General features: G+C 28.5%; 1 protein-coding gene across 1 annotated transcript in view; it reads right to left on the bottom strand.

The window, feature by feature from the left end:
* The window catches only part of LOC107452096 (ribosomal protein L4), a 38,430-nt gene extending 26,258 nt beyond the window's left edge, over positions 1-12,172 (bottom strand). Inside the window, exon 1 of the mRNA XM_071178895.1 lies at positions 12,148-12,172. The gene's annotated coding sequence lies outside the window, so the exon portion shown is untranslated. The remainder of the gene's footprint in view (positions 1-12,147) is intronic.
* Between the last annotated feature and the right edge of the window lie 990 nt (positions 12,173-13,162).

Raw genomic sequence — 13,162 nt, 5'->3', positions numbered from 1 at the left:
GCATTTGTGTTACCACGGAGAGAAAAATAACGAAAACTTCTCACGGTTAGCTCGAATTAAAGGGGATTCTCACCCAAGATCCGTTTACTACAGAGGATATTTTACGCCAGCACTGTGGTAGGTGCGAACTGGGAGCAGAATTCGTATTAATCAGCCACAGCAGGGATTCAAACCTGAGCCACCTCATTGGAAAGAGAACGTTCTATCCCCTGAGCCATTGTGGCTCAGGAGAGGGACCCCTTAAATTAGACATTAGGAAATTAGACTTAGGGAAATTTCGAATTATTGAGAGAGACTTTAACCACCCTTATACGATTTATTTTGCGATCTGAACAGCACTTCCGAGCAGAAAGATGACGTCATAGTTAAAACCGAATTTTTATAAGAGTTTCACTATTAAGTTTTGAAATGTAAGTATGATTAAAAATAAAAAGGACAAATGTTAAGGGAATGGAACATAGCATGCACTCACAACGCTTTTCGCTGAAACTAACTATTTTTTGTTTGAACATGAAATAGTGATACTTATTTCCTACATTAAAAATGTCTATAGTGCTTTGTCCTTAGATCGTCCTTTCCTGACAAACAGTTTAACAAATTATTTTGAACCAATCCCAATTTTTAGAGTGTTGAAGATCTATTATCTATAGAAAGTTTTGAAGAAAATTATCTTTTGATCGAAGTATATAGCAATTTTCCCCATCAAGAATAAGATCTTCAATATTTTCATTGTTATTCTCCTTAGAAACCATATGAAACAAAGGTGGATGAGAAAAATAGTGCGGTAAATCTTAACATCGACTTTTTCTTTTACTACATAAAAGATAGTAGAGAGCGTAATTAGTGTAATACTTTTTGATTAGTTTTCAAATTCCAGTTGTGAATTCTATGGAAACTACTTTTTGATTCTTTCTTTCGTATTGGATTTTGTGTCATCATTTTCGTAAGGAGAAATTTCTCAGATTCGATTTTTTTAATGGTAACCTATATCGTAGTTATATATATTAAGAATTTTTTTAGAACAATTTTCGATTTTATATAGTTATAAATGCAATTAGTTTAAATTATTATTCCATAGTTCTATTAGAAAATAAGGGAAAAAGAAATATGGTAATAAATGGCTGGCTACGAAATTAAATAAACAAATAGAAGTTAAAGAGAACAATCTATCGATTTCAATATTTATTTTACATTGCATTACTAAATCAATATTTATTTTACATTGCATTACTAAATCGATATTTATTTTTGCGTAAATTTTAAACAAAAATAACGCTGTTTTTGTTATTATTTGATTCAGGGCAATAAAGGAATGTATTATTACATCACTCTTACTTTACTTACATTACTTAAACTTTGATTACAATACTGCGTTACTGAAAAATATACAGATTGTACTTACACATTTTATAATATATAGGTTGTATATAGTACATTATATAAAGTATAATACATTAATACAGATTGAAGCATATAAAACTTGCCCTATTGAACCAAAATAAAGAACATGGTTATTCTATTCGATTAAAATTTGCAGTACACGCATAAAAAACAAAAATAGGAAATGAGTGCCACCCTTTTTAACTGTATTATCTTCAAAAATAAAATAAAATAATAGCAGTATCTTAAAAATAATTGCTGGTTGCCCACATTTTAACCTTTTATTTATTCTTTTTTTTAACCCCAAAATTTTTAGGGGGTAAAGGGGTTTGGAATTTTTCGTACTGTTTGTTTCGATTTAGAGTACCCTTGAAAAATGTTTCAATACAGAAAATCAAAACGATGTTGAAAAAATACAATCAAAGACTGTTATGGATTTTAAAAGTAATCCGGTAACTTAAAGGTTTGGTCCCATATACAAAAAGGAGAAAAGAATTTGTTGGTTTTATGAAAGTTATTAAGAAAAATATTTATAATTTGTGTGTGAGCAAAATATTACTCTAATTAATATTGTGATAGATGCTTAAAGTATAACTTCAAAGTTTATTTATAACGCACTTGAGTCTATATGTTTGATTGAACTGTTGGAAAAAAGTACATAAATTTCAGAAACAACTTTATTTTGTACAGTTGAAAAGTTTTTGAAAAGGTATAGAACTGAATTCTATGAACCAGGGCTCGAAAAACAGCCCGTCCGCCCGTCCTCGGCGGTCAAAAATTCCCCGCGGACAATGAATTTCTCGAATCCGACGTCCGCGCGGACGGCCATTTTCCCGTTAATGTTCGTGATACATTTTCAATTTTTGTTATCTTACAAGAGTCTAGCGCCTCACTTCTAAAATGACCCTCTAATCTCGAAATACAGCAACATACTGCGCATGGTGGAATTGATGTTTTCTCTGTCTGGGAGTACTGCAGCGGTTGAAAGGGGCTTTTCAGCAATGAACTTACAAAAAAACACATTACGTACTGGTCTTAAACAAGAAGCGTTAAACGCAATTATGAACATCTACCTAAATGGAAAACCCCTTTCAGATTTCTGTGCAGAAACCTCTGTAAATCATTGGCTTGATTGTGGAACTGGCAAACGTCATATTTGATTCATTTAAAAAACGCAGTACCATCGGATAAATTGACATGATAATTGACAGATAACTTAACCTTTGTTATTTAAATTATTTCATCAAAGAAATAAATTATTTCATAATAGAAATACTAGGTTTTACTATTAGTAACCTAGTATTTCTTTTATTACTGTATAATGTAATCCTAGTATTTGTAATCCTAGTAACTACTAATTCATTGTGCAATTTATATAAATGTTTGTAATAAATAAGAGAAAATTATATTTTTATTTATTTAGAAGCGACGGGCTAGTTTCAAAGGAGGACGTGTACATTGTTGAACAAGCCGTCCTCGGGGACGGGTAAAATTTCTGAGTTTTTTCGAGCCCTGCTATGAACCATATTTGTACAAATTTCCCAGCTTCAGAATATCCTCTAAACTTTAACAAATATAAGGAATCTAGAATTTAATATCTAAAGAATCTTCTTGACATAACATTCTTATAAATGCACGAGTGTGCGTATGAGATATTGCTAGCTCATTTCTTATAATGGTTTTGCGCAATGTTTCGGACATCCACGTTTCATTATTTATTGGTGTATTTATTATTTTAGAATGTAAAATATAATTTTAAATAACAACTCTTAAAACAGTACCGTTTTTACGCATGGTCACATCCGGGAAGTGCCCGAAGGCCCTAGGCACTCAGGAAGCTATTGAGAATCTTACTTTTTATAAATTGTATTAAAAAGAAACTAAGAATAAGCAACATTGTCTTATATAATTTCAAAATAAATTTTAAAAAATGTGTATTTTGTTTTTCTTCCTACAAATAGTGATTGAATATCATGCAAACATCAATAATTTGAATAGTTTATCACCAAGAAAACTTAAAAAGGTAACCATCTATTTTTTATTTTTCGATTTGTGCCTGCAAGATACGTATGCACCTGTAAAATAAATCAATGTGGGCAAGTTTTATGTTAATTCACAATCTCACTAAAATAACTTGAGAACTACCAACTCTGTTTAGTATTTAAAATAAGTTAAATATAGTAATAACTGAAAGAGTTTAGAATTACACAGCACTATGGTATAGCAATTTTTAACTGTTTATGGCTAATGTGCATTGAAAGATGTTTTAATAACTGCTAAGATTGACAAAATATTTCATGCCATTTGTTTTTCTTAATTTGCTATATTAAAAAAATAATAAAGATTTATTTCATTGTTTCCAAGGATATTGAGTGAGACAAAGCATTCACGAATCACGGTGCAGCATCTGAAATAATCTTAGCTTTTAGAATATGCCGAATAGCATCTAGAACGTATCATGAGTGCATCACTATCAATAAAGTGATAACATTATTTGTTAAATAATTACTACTCGGCACTCATTGTCTTAGCTAATATAAAATAGAGATAGATATTTTATCTTGAGATAATTTCAATCTAGTAATTATTTTATTGACGGTGCAAAAAACAAAAGTGTTCTAAATATAATTCTGATATAAAATGCTGATAAATTTTTTTAAAGGTTGGAAGTATGAAGATTTTTTTGCCTTGTCTGCATCTTTAATTTTCCTTTCGATGATAATCTAATCAATGCAATGTTAATTGGAACAAAACAATATTTATAATTTTTTTCTCCTCCTCCCCAAATCTCCCTTACCACGGGCAGGTTTTTTTTTAATTTTTATTCTTTTTTTTTATATATTTGTTTTATTTTATTTATTTATTTATTTTTGAAAAAAAAACAATGATAAACTTTTAGAAAACTTAGGGGATCCAAACAGCCCATCATATAAGGTTTTATATAAAACATATACCTTTATTTAAAAAAAAAAAATTGAGAATAAATGTAAAAACTAAATTTTTTAGAGACATATTTTAAATGTAAAACATTACAATTTTCCATCGTATTTTTCTGTTCATCAAAAATGCTAGTCAAATAATAGCAAATCGAATTATCATATCTTATTTTTAGCCAGTCGTTTTTTGTTGTCTTAGATTTGCCTTGAAATTGTACAATGAATCCCCTCCAAAAATAAATAAATAAATAAGTAAATAAATAAAAAAGTAAATAAAATTATTATCCTCAATAACTTTCGTTTTAATGTTCGGGTTACTAAGGACTAATGATTTGACATTAATTATTCTAACTAAAAAGGGTCAACTACGGAATAAACTGCGAAATATGCACAAAATCATTGATTTTTTATTTGAAAGATATGGATTTTCAACCATCAAAATGTAGGGGGGGGGGGTACCGACAAACAAGAAAATAAGGATCTTAAAGTTTCGTGGGGCAAATGGTCATAAGTTAGGGGCCATCACAATAAATTCATTTTTTGCATGTATTGCTACATCTAAAAAATTTTGTAAGAATATCGAAACCTTTTCTAACACAATTATAAAACTGGTTTTCGTTTATCCAAATATAATTCCATGCTTAAAAAACATTTTGAATTCGAAGAAATTTGAATAGTAACTAAAAAATACAAGTTTTTATCATATTTTTAACAAAGTAATTTTAAAGAAAAAATACAAATTTGAACGAAATCAATCGAAAAGCTCTTACTTCCAGATTTATAAAATGTCAATAAAATCTTTCTTTCCCCCCCCCCTTTTTTAAATAAGATTTTCTCAAGAATTATTTGATCAATTTCGTTCAACATTTTTTGTCTCAAAAAATTATATAATTTAAAGTTAGAAATAAAATCTGAATATCTTACAATTCAAAATATTTTAATCATTATAAAATAAAATAATAAATAATTTTTAAAAATTATTAAAATGGACGCAAACTTTCGATTGTTCTGTTGACTAAGCTTTTTGGAGCATACTTTGCAGACTGCGATTTCTTGTTTCAGATTCTTATAGTCAAAAATCTAAATCTCTCGGAAAAAAAATATTGATTTAAATAAAGTACGTTTTTGTGTCTCTTCTCATACCTTACTGTTTGGTAATGGATTATTAACCAATTTAATGTTTGGCCCTCGAAACATATGAGTAAAAATGTTATTCAGGGTGGCTCACCGTACGATGTGCAAACTAAGAAACCGACCACTCTGAATAACTTTTGATATAATGATCAGATCTTCAAGCTCTAGGATCTTATGATCAGATCTTAAATATGATAATTAAATAGTGCAAACGATATTTTATGTTACGAAATCTGAGGCAAAAAGATCTTATGTTGAGATCTTAAATATGATAATTAAATAGTGCAAGCGATATTTTATGTTACGAAATCTGACACAAAAACGCGCTTTCTTTGAATATATATACTTTTTTTTTCGGCAGGGGATACTTTTTTTCCCTGGTCAAATGGAGGTGATGTCGATGTTGAGGTGATTAACGCCTCAACTGCACTTGGAAAGAAAATACCTCGTTATGTTGATTCGAGGGAAGTTAGTTATGTTAGTGCTGGTTATGTTCATCGAAGTTTTTTGTGACTCCAAGACACCCTTAAGAGAGTGGTCCAAAGCGGTTTACTTTTTTCCTTATTTCGTCATATCTCAAGATGATATCTCGCTGATGAGCGAATTGAAAAATTTTTGCTCACAATTATAATGCCTTCGAATTTTGTAGTTTGCCATTAGAAATTTCATTATCTTAAATGACGTAAAAAATTGTAAATGACACGTCAGTTCAATGATTTTTCATTTATTATTAAATAAAATAATAAAACATAATATATATTTACTAAAAGTTATTTTTTACATGGACTTATCTTTGGATAAATGAATTTTATAATTGTATGCAAAATGTTTTCAATTCGACTGAAACGTTCTCGAGATATGGTGACGTACGCAAAAAGTAAAACTAATATTAAGGCGATCAAACTTTGGATCGCTCTCCTGTCGAAACTATTATTAAGACCATATTTCCCTAATTTCGGTTACCCCTTATATTTTGGAGGTCAGTAATCCAAATCCGTAGAAAAAGCGTACTTTTATTCAGAGAAAGTACGTTTTTATGTCTCATTTCGTAACTTAAAATATCGTCTGCACTAGTTAATTAGTATATTAGGTCACCCTCTCGAACCATTAAGATTGAGCCATAGAACGTAAAAATCCGATCATTAGATCAGAAATTATTCAAGCTGGCCAGCTTCTTCTTAAAATGTGTTTCCCACATACATGTAGGAGCATTAGAAAGTACAGGTATACTGGTATGGCTCTTTTTTACTTCTATTTTAATTTTTCACCTTTTCCGTTGAATGGATGTAGGAAATCATGGCCTACTGTTTTTCTCTTACATGCATACTAATTAGTTTATAAAAAATTTCTTTTATTTAAATTATTTGCTGTTATAAAGGGAAAATTTTTAATTTAAAATGTCCCGAAAACACTGCAATTAAAAAATTTGTCTTGGATATAGACTAATTTATAAACGCAATCACTATGGAATAATTGAATCCCTCATGAAAAAGTAAATTCAGTCTTAACTATACGTAACGAAAGAGAAACGAAATATTCTTAACTTTTCGAGTTTAAGGTTATAGTTTTATAGTGGCCCATGCCCGTCCCATGCCTCTATCACACAGTGGGCCTCTTTTTCTAAGTACAAAATATGATTTAAAAAAAATAATAGTAATAATTGTCAAGATATAGGTTCTTTGAAACAATTCATTATTGGTCTGAAAATTTCATTCAAAAGCGGAATTTTTTAATTTTTGATAAAGTCCTTATACAGGGCCCGCGCTAAGGATTTCAAATTATTAGGCAAATATGGAGAGTATTCGCCAATTTTCGGCAAATGCAAATCTTAACAGTTTTTTATGATTAAATTTCTTTTCCCTCAGAAAAGCTATTTTACGATAGTTTGCATCAGGCTTATATTATTGGGACCCAATTCTAATTGGTTATGAGGTGCATCTACCGAAAATTACTGCTATGGAATAAAAAATACTGATTTGTTTAGAAAAATTCATTTTGGCGTAATTTTAATTTCTTTCCAGTGGAAAAAATCATTCGCCAAGACTTTCGCCAAATTTACGATTGTATCGCATTTGGCGAGGTGGCAAATACTTTGTGCTTATAGTGTAACATTTAAATAATGCAAATATTTTATTAAAATGTGTTTGTGAAGACATGTTACGTGTTAAAAGATAGAATATATGATAGAATATTGTAATTTTCAATTTCTACGAAGAACAATAAGATTAAATTTACATTTTAGTTCTATTTTTATAGAACTCAATTTATTTTTCTTTATACTTCATAGGTTTCTAATATGCTGGAAAATATAATCATAACAAAAACTAAGAAATGCGTCACATTTATTAAAACCTTGTTGTGGTGAACCCGACATGATGAACATTGCTTTTAAGAACTTTTCTCTTTGAATGCAAAATATATATTAATTGCTTTTTGAGCTGACTCATTAAGAGATTGTAATTTTCTGTAACAGTAAAGTTCTATGTAAGTGAGAAAATTTTTCTTTTCTGAAAATGTTATTTCTACGAAATTTTTAAATCGGTTTTCTGACGTTTTGTGTAACTTAAAATTCTTAAAATAATGTCTCTCTATCTATAATTAAATAAAGTTAACCATAAAATATTTTCCAAATTGATTAACCATAGCTTTTTATCAGAATTTTGTTGTGAATCTGTGAGAATTTAATATGCCAAATAGTATATTAATGATCAAACTATATGATGAATTAAACGTTTCTTAGTGATGGTTGCATTTATAAGGAAACTAGAAATCATAGCATATACTTCTGTAATAAATTATAGGAAAAGAAAATATTTATGTCGAGATTTAATGAAATAATGTCTTCTTAACAATCGAAATAATGGTTTTCCCACTTTTGAAGGTTCTCAGAAATTACGAATTCACATATAAAACAACTTTTAGCTATTATACTAACTGGTTTTTAAAAAAACTAGCAGTGGTTGTGAATAGAATTAAAAGTTTATTGCAAAATGTAATTCAGAGAAAACTCAGTCAATGTAACTCATGAAAGCATGTAATTCATATATACTAAGAAATTAATAATATTTTTCTCTCTCTTTTTTTTTTGTTTTTCAAGGTTTCGGGAGGGAGGCGGCTTTTAAATAATCACATTATGTGATATTTTAAAGTATAAATTATTCTCGTAATTTGCCTTGTACATATTACTTCACAATTTCTTTAAATATTTTCTCTCATAATTTTTCATAAGTGATTTATTCAAATATGGACATCTTAAATTATGTTAACAGAAAATATTTTTTGAAATTTACTACAAATATTTGAGAAGAAGCTAATTAAATTTTGAATGTAAAAACTAAAATTGATTAAAATTAAAAAAAAAAACACTTACAGATATCTCATCAAGAACAATATTTGATTGTGAAAGTTGACTTATAATATTAGATATTTCTTTTAAACAGTTATTTTTGATAAATATTTTGTAAAAAGAATCACATTAAAAAAATTAAACATTTGATAAATACATAAAGTATGTAAAATATTTCTTTCCTGTTTAATTTTACCTTGTTAAGGTTTCCTGTATAAAAATATAACTAAGAAAAGAATAAAAAATCACATGTTGATAATGTATGAAAGAAAATAATGCGCCATTTCTTCGTTAATTATATTTCAGGTATTGACACACTTACTTATGAGATAAGCTTACAAATATACCTCTAAACTGCTATTCAAAATTGTACTTATGTATTGTGCTTTAACCTCCAGACTTAATTTATAAAATAAATAGTTTAAGGGTTTTTATAAATCTATTAACAATTTATTTTTTAACAATTGCTAAGGTAGATAAGAATTGCAGAACAAAAAATCCTCTCCTTTTTTTTGAAGCATTTAATTTTATTTAATTTCAATCAGCGTTCATAATGAGCGTGAGGTGGAAAATTGTTTAAGAAAACAATAATAAAGTAAATTAGTTTATAGAGAAAATAATTTCCGAAGTTCAACTTAGTAAATTTAAAGTAGAATAATTACAGCAGCTATCGCGTCAAATTTGTTATCCTCAATAATTTCAAACTTCTGTGATATTTATGGTGAGAAAAAAATGATTAAGGTTTTTATTAGTTGTTTTTAAGCATAGGAAAAGGCATAGGCATTTAGAGGAAAAATGAGAATTTACTTCTATAATGAAACAAAAAATTAAAATGAAAAAAATAATAATAATTAAAAATACTTTATAAATGGTTTAATAAGCAGCGTAAGTATAGCGTAAGAAATGACAAAAGTGGAATACCATTTATTTGAAAAAAGAAAATTGATTTCCTCCAGTTAATTTAAATCAAGAAAAAGGAATAATTTTAAACCTACTGCTATAATTGTAAATATGACTTTCTTACTAATTCATACTTTTCTTTTAGGTTCTAGTACTTCCCAGTTTCAACAGGGAGACAGAATCAATATGTAAAATAGTTTTTTTTCTTTGTTGTAAAACAATGACATTTTAGTTTTAAATAAAAGTATTTTGAATGTCAGCTGACTAATTATCTAAATTTGCAGTTTTTATAGCTTTAAAAAATCAAGCATCTTAGACGTCTATCTTAAAAAAAAGTAAGTTCCCACAAATAATTTTTTTAAACAGTAGAATTCGGATAAGTGTCTTTTCAAGATGATTCAATTGAATCTATTAAAATTACAGAATAATTATGTATGAGAAACTTTGTTTTGTAGCTTAACAAAAAAAGTAATTTCTGCAGAAGGTTGTTAAGTCAGGTAAACTTCAGGTTGTTAAGTGAAGATCTTTACTATGAAAAAATGTAAAGATATGCACTATTCTTCATATAATATCTTTAATGGAGAGGTTAAACTAGGTGGATCGTATAACACCTCAAGTTTCTGAATTATTACCTTCGTATTAAAAAAATAAAAAATAAAAAAAAAATTTAAAAAAACGAAAAAAAAAAACAGCTTTAGGGTGAGCTTTATCGGCTGGAATAGAGTAGCAAAGATAGTGCAGCATCTTAGTGGAGGACTAGAACCAATTGCGTATCAGGATTTAGAATGTTTAATACGTAGTGTGGAAACATTAACATTACCCGTTTCCACCAAAACTGAAAACTTAACATAATTTTTTTAATCTCTAGAAAGTTCTTTCAAGGGCAAAAATGTGCCTGATAATTTAAAATTGGAAATATTAATTGCTCGACTCAAAGAAAAAGCAAACAATGCTCTTTTTATACATCGCGGAGGAAGAATTGAAAGATTTCATTTAAGAGAAAACCAGCCTTTACCACAAGATATTTAAATAATTTTCGCTGATCTCGTAGAAATTACGACGAAAATCACATTCAATTTACTACAAGACTCCGATCTATTTATGAGTATTACCTACGATTAAGAGAGGTTTAAATCAGTGTGCGATTTAATTATTTCAGATTATGTTTATGAACCTTTCGATTAAGATACTGCGCATCACGTCGGTTTGCGTCAATTAAATGGCTGGCTAAAACCCCTAGAACTTGGTAGTGAATGTGACATTTACTTTACGGTTAAAAATAAGCAATTCAATGACAAACAACATTCACATTATTTGAATTCTGCAGAATTTCAACATCGTAACAAATATCCTATAAGTGCACAACAGGAAAATATCGCACACCTAATTATAAAAATGATAAACCAACTGGAAATCACAATTGTTATACACGTGGATCAAATTCTCATTTCACGCATATCTGTAATATTCATTTTAAAATGGAAAATCAAAATTAAGCTTCTCAAAATAAAGCTAACCCGATAAATCAAATTGCAAGTAAAAATACTCAATAAATATGTTAATGAATTGAAATATATAGATTTATATATTGATGGTAGTAAAATTAAATGCCTAATAGAGTGCGGATCAAAAATATATTGCATAAAAGATTCTTTCATAAAATTCGAAGACAAATTACCCTTTACTGTTCAATTAACCAGTTGTTTTGGTGAAAAAATTAATGCGATAGTGTTTCAACTTCCCGTCTCTTTCATTGACTCTTCTCTTGAATTGCAAATACCATTTGCCATATGTCAGAATCAATTAATTTCAAATGCAATTGTGGTTCCTAAAATTATGTGATATCTTCTTGAAGGTCTAAGTGCGATTTCAAACGAAAATTAATCCACGAAGTTTAGGAACGCGGATGTTGAAAATAATGATTCTTCTTCTTCTTTTTTTATCTAAGCACAACAATTTTGAGAGTGACGATAAATCTGGGTCTGATTCGGAAATTTTATGTGATCAGAAAGATCTTTATTTTTTGAATAGTGATGATGAAAATTTGTTCTTATATGACATTGATATTTTTGAATGTTCACATTTCGATAAAAATAATTTTTGTCATGTTGATTTATCTCATATGACAGATATACAAATAAGAAATGAAGTTTTTGAACATATTAATAATTATACTCCAAATAAAACAAAATCTACCAATTTAAAAATGAAAATAAACTTATTTGATGAATTACCTATTTATTTAAAACCGAGAAAGATTAACCTATTATAAAAAAGAAATGGTGGGTCAGCAAATTGATGCATGGTTAAATGAGGGAATCATTAAACACAGTAATTCAGATTATGCTTCCCCCGTATTTTTATGCAAAAAGAAAGATAATAAAATGCGTCTTTGTGGAAATTATAGAAAGATAAATAAAAAAAATGATTAAAGATCGTTATTCCTTTTACCTGTGATAGATGACGTGTTCGATCAACTGCAAGGTGATAAGGTTTTGAGTACGATTGATATGAAACAGGTTTTTTTTCATCTTTCCGTTCATTAAGACAGTCAAAAATATACTTCATTTGTCACCAGTACTGGACAATATGAGTTCACTAAGGTTCCTTTTTACTTAGCCAATAGTCCATTTCAGAGATTTATTTCTCATATTTTTCGTGATTTAATTAATGAGGGTATTGGAGTAATTTACATGGATGATATAAACATTCCCGCGAAAGATGAAAAGGAAGGAATTCAGCCCTTAGCTCGAGTTTTTAAAACTGCGTCAGATTACGGATTAAAAATTAATTTTAAAAAATGTCAATTTCTTAAACCTCGAGTTACTTTCTTAAGACATATAATAAAAAATTTAACAATTACCCCTTCAATAGAAAAACTAAAACCGTGAAGAAATTTCCAGAACCCGAAAACATTAATCCAGATTAACATCCAGAACCCGAAAACTAGCTAATTCAGAAAATTTATTCAAAACTATGCCAACATTGCAAAACCAATAATTCTACCTCACGTGCATTTTTAGCAGTTGGAAAGATCATTTTTTACTAGCGTGAGGCGCATTATGTTCTACCTCAGGTAATTATTTTTCAACCTGAAGTATAGATTTTTATGTTTGTAGAGGTATTTATTTATCAACCTATGGTGAGCCGTTTTATATTTCAGATTATTTTAAATCTACCTCAGGTGTAATTTTTGGCAGTTGAAAAGGTAATTTCTTACTAATGTGAGGTGTATAATGTTCTATCTCAGGTTATTATGTTTCTACATCAAGTATATATTTTTATGCTTGTACAGGTATTTATTTATCTGCCTAAGGTGTGCCATTTTGCATTTCCAGTTATTATATAAATACAACCTCAAATGTATTTTTTGACACTTGGAAAGGTTATTTTTTATTAACTTGAGGTGTTCCATGTTCTACCTTAGGTAATTATTTCGTAACATCAAGTATATATGTTTGTATTT

The sequence above is a fragment of the Parasteatoda tepidariorum genome, chromosome 3 (genome assembly GCF_043381705.1).
Source record: "Parasteatoda tepidariorum isolate YZ-2023 chromosome 3, CAS_Ptep_4.0, whole genome shotgun sequence".
Lineage (NCBI taxonomy): Eukaryota > Metazoa > Arthropoda > Arachnida > Araneae > Theridiidae > Parasteatoda > Parasteatoda tepidariorum.
Note: the sequence above shows the minus strand (reverse complement) of the source record. Positions and strands in the feature narration are given on the sequence as shown.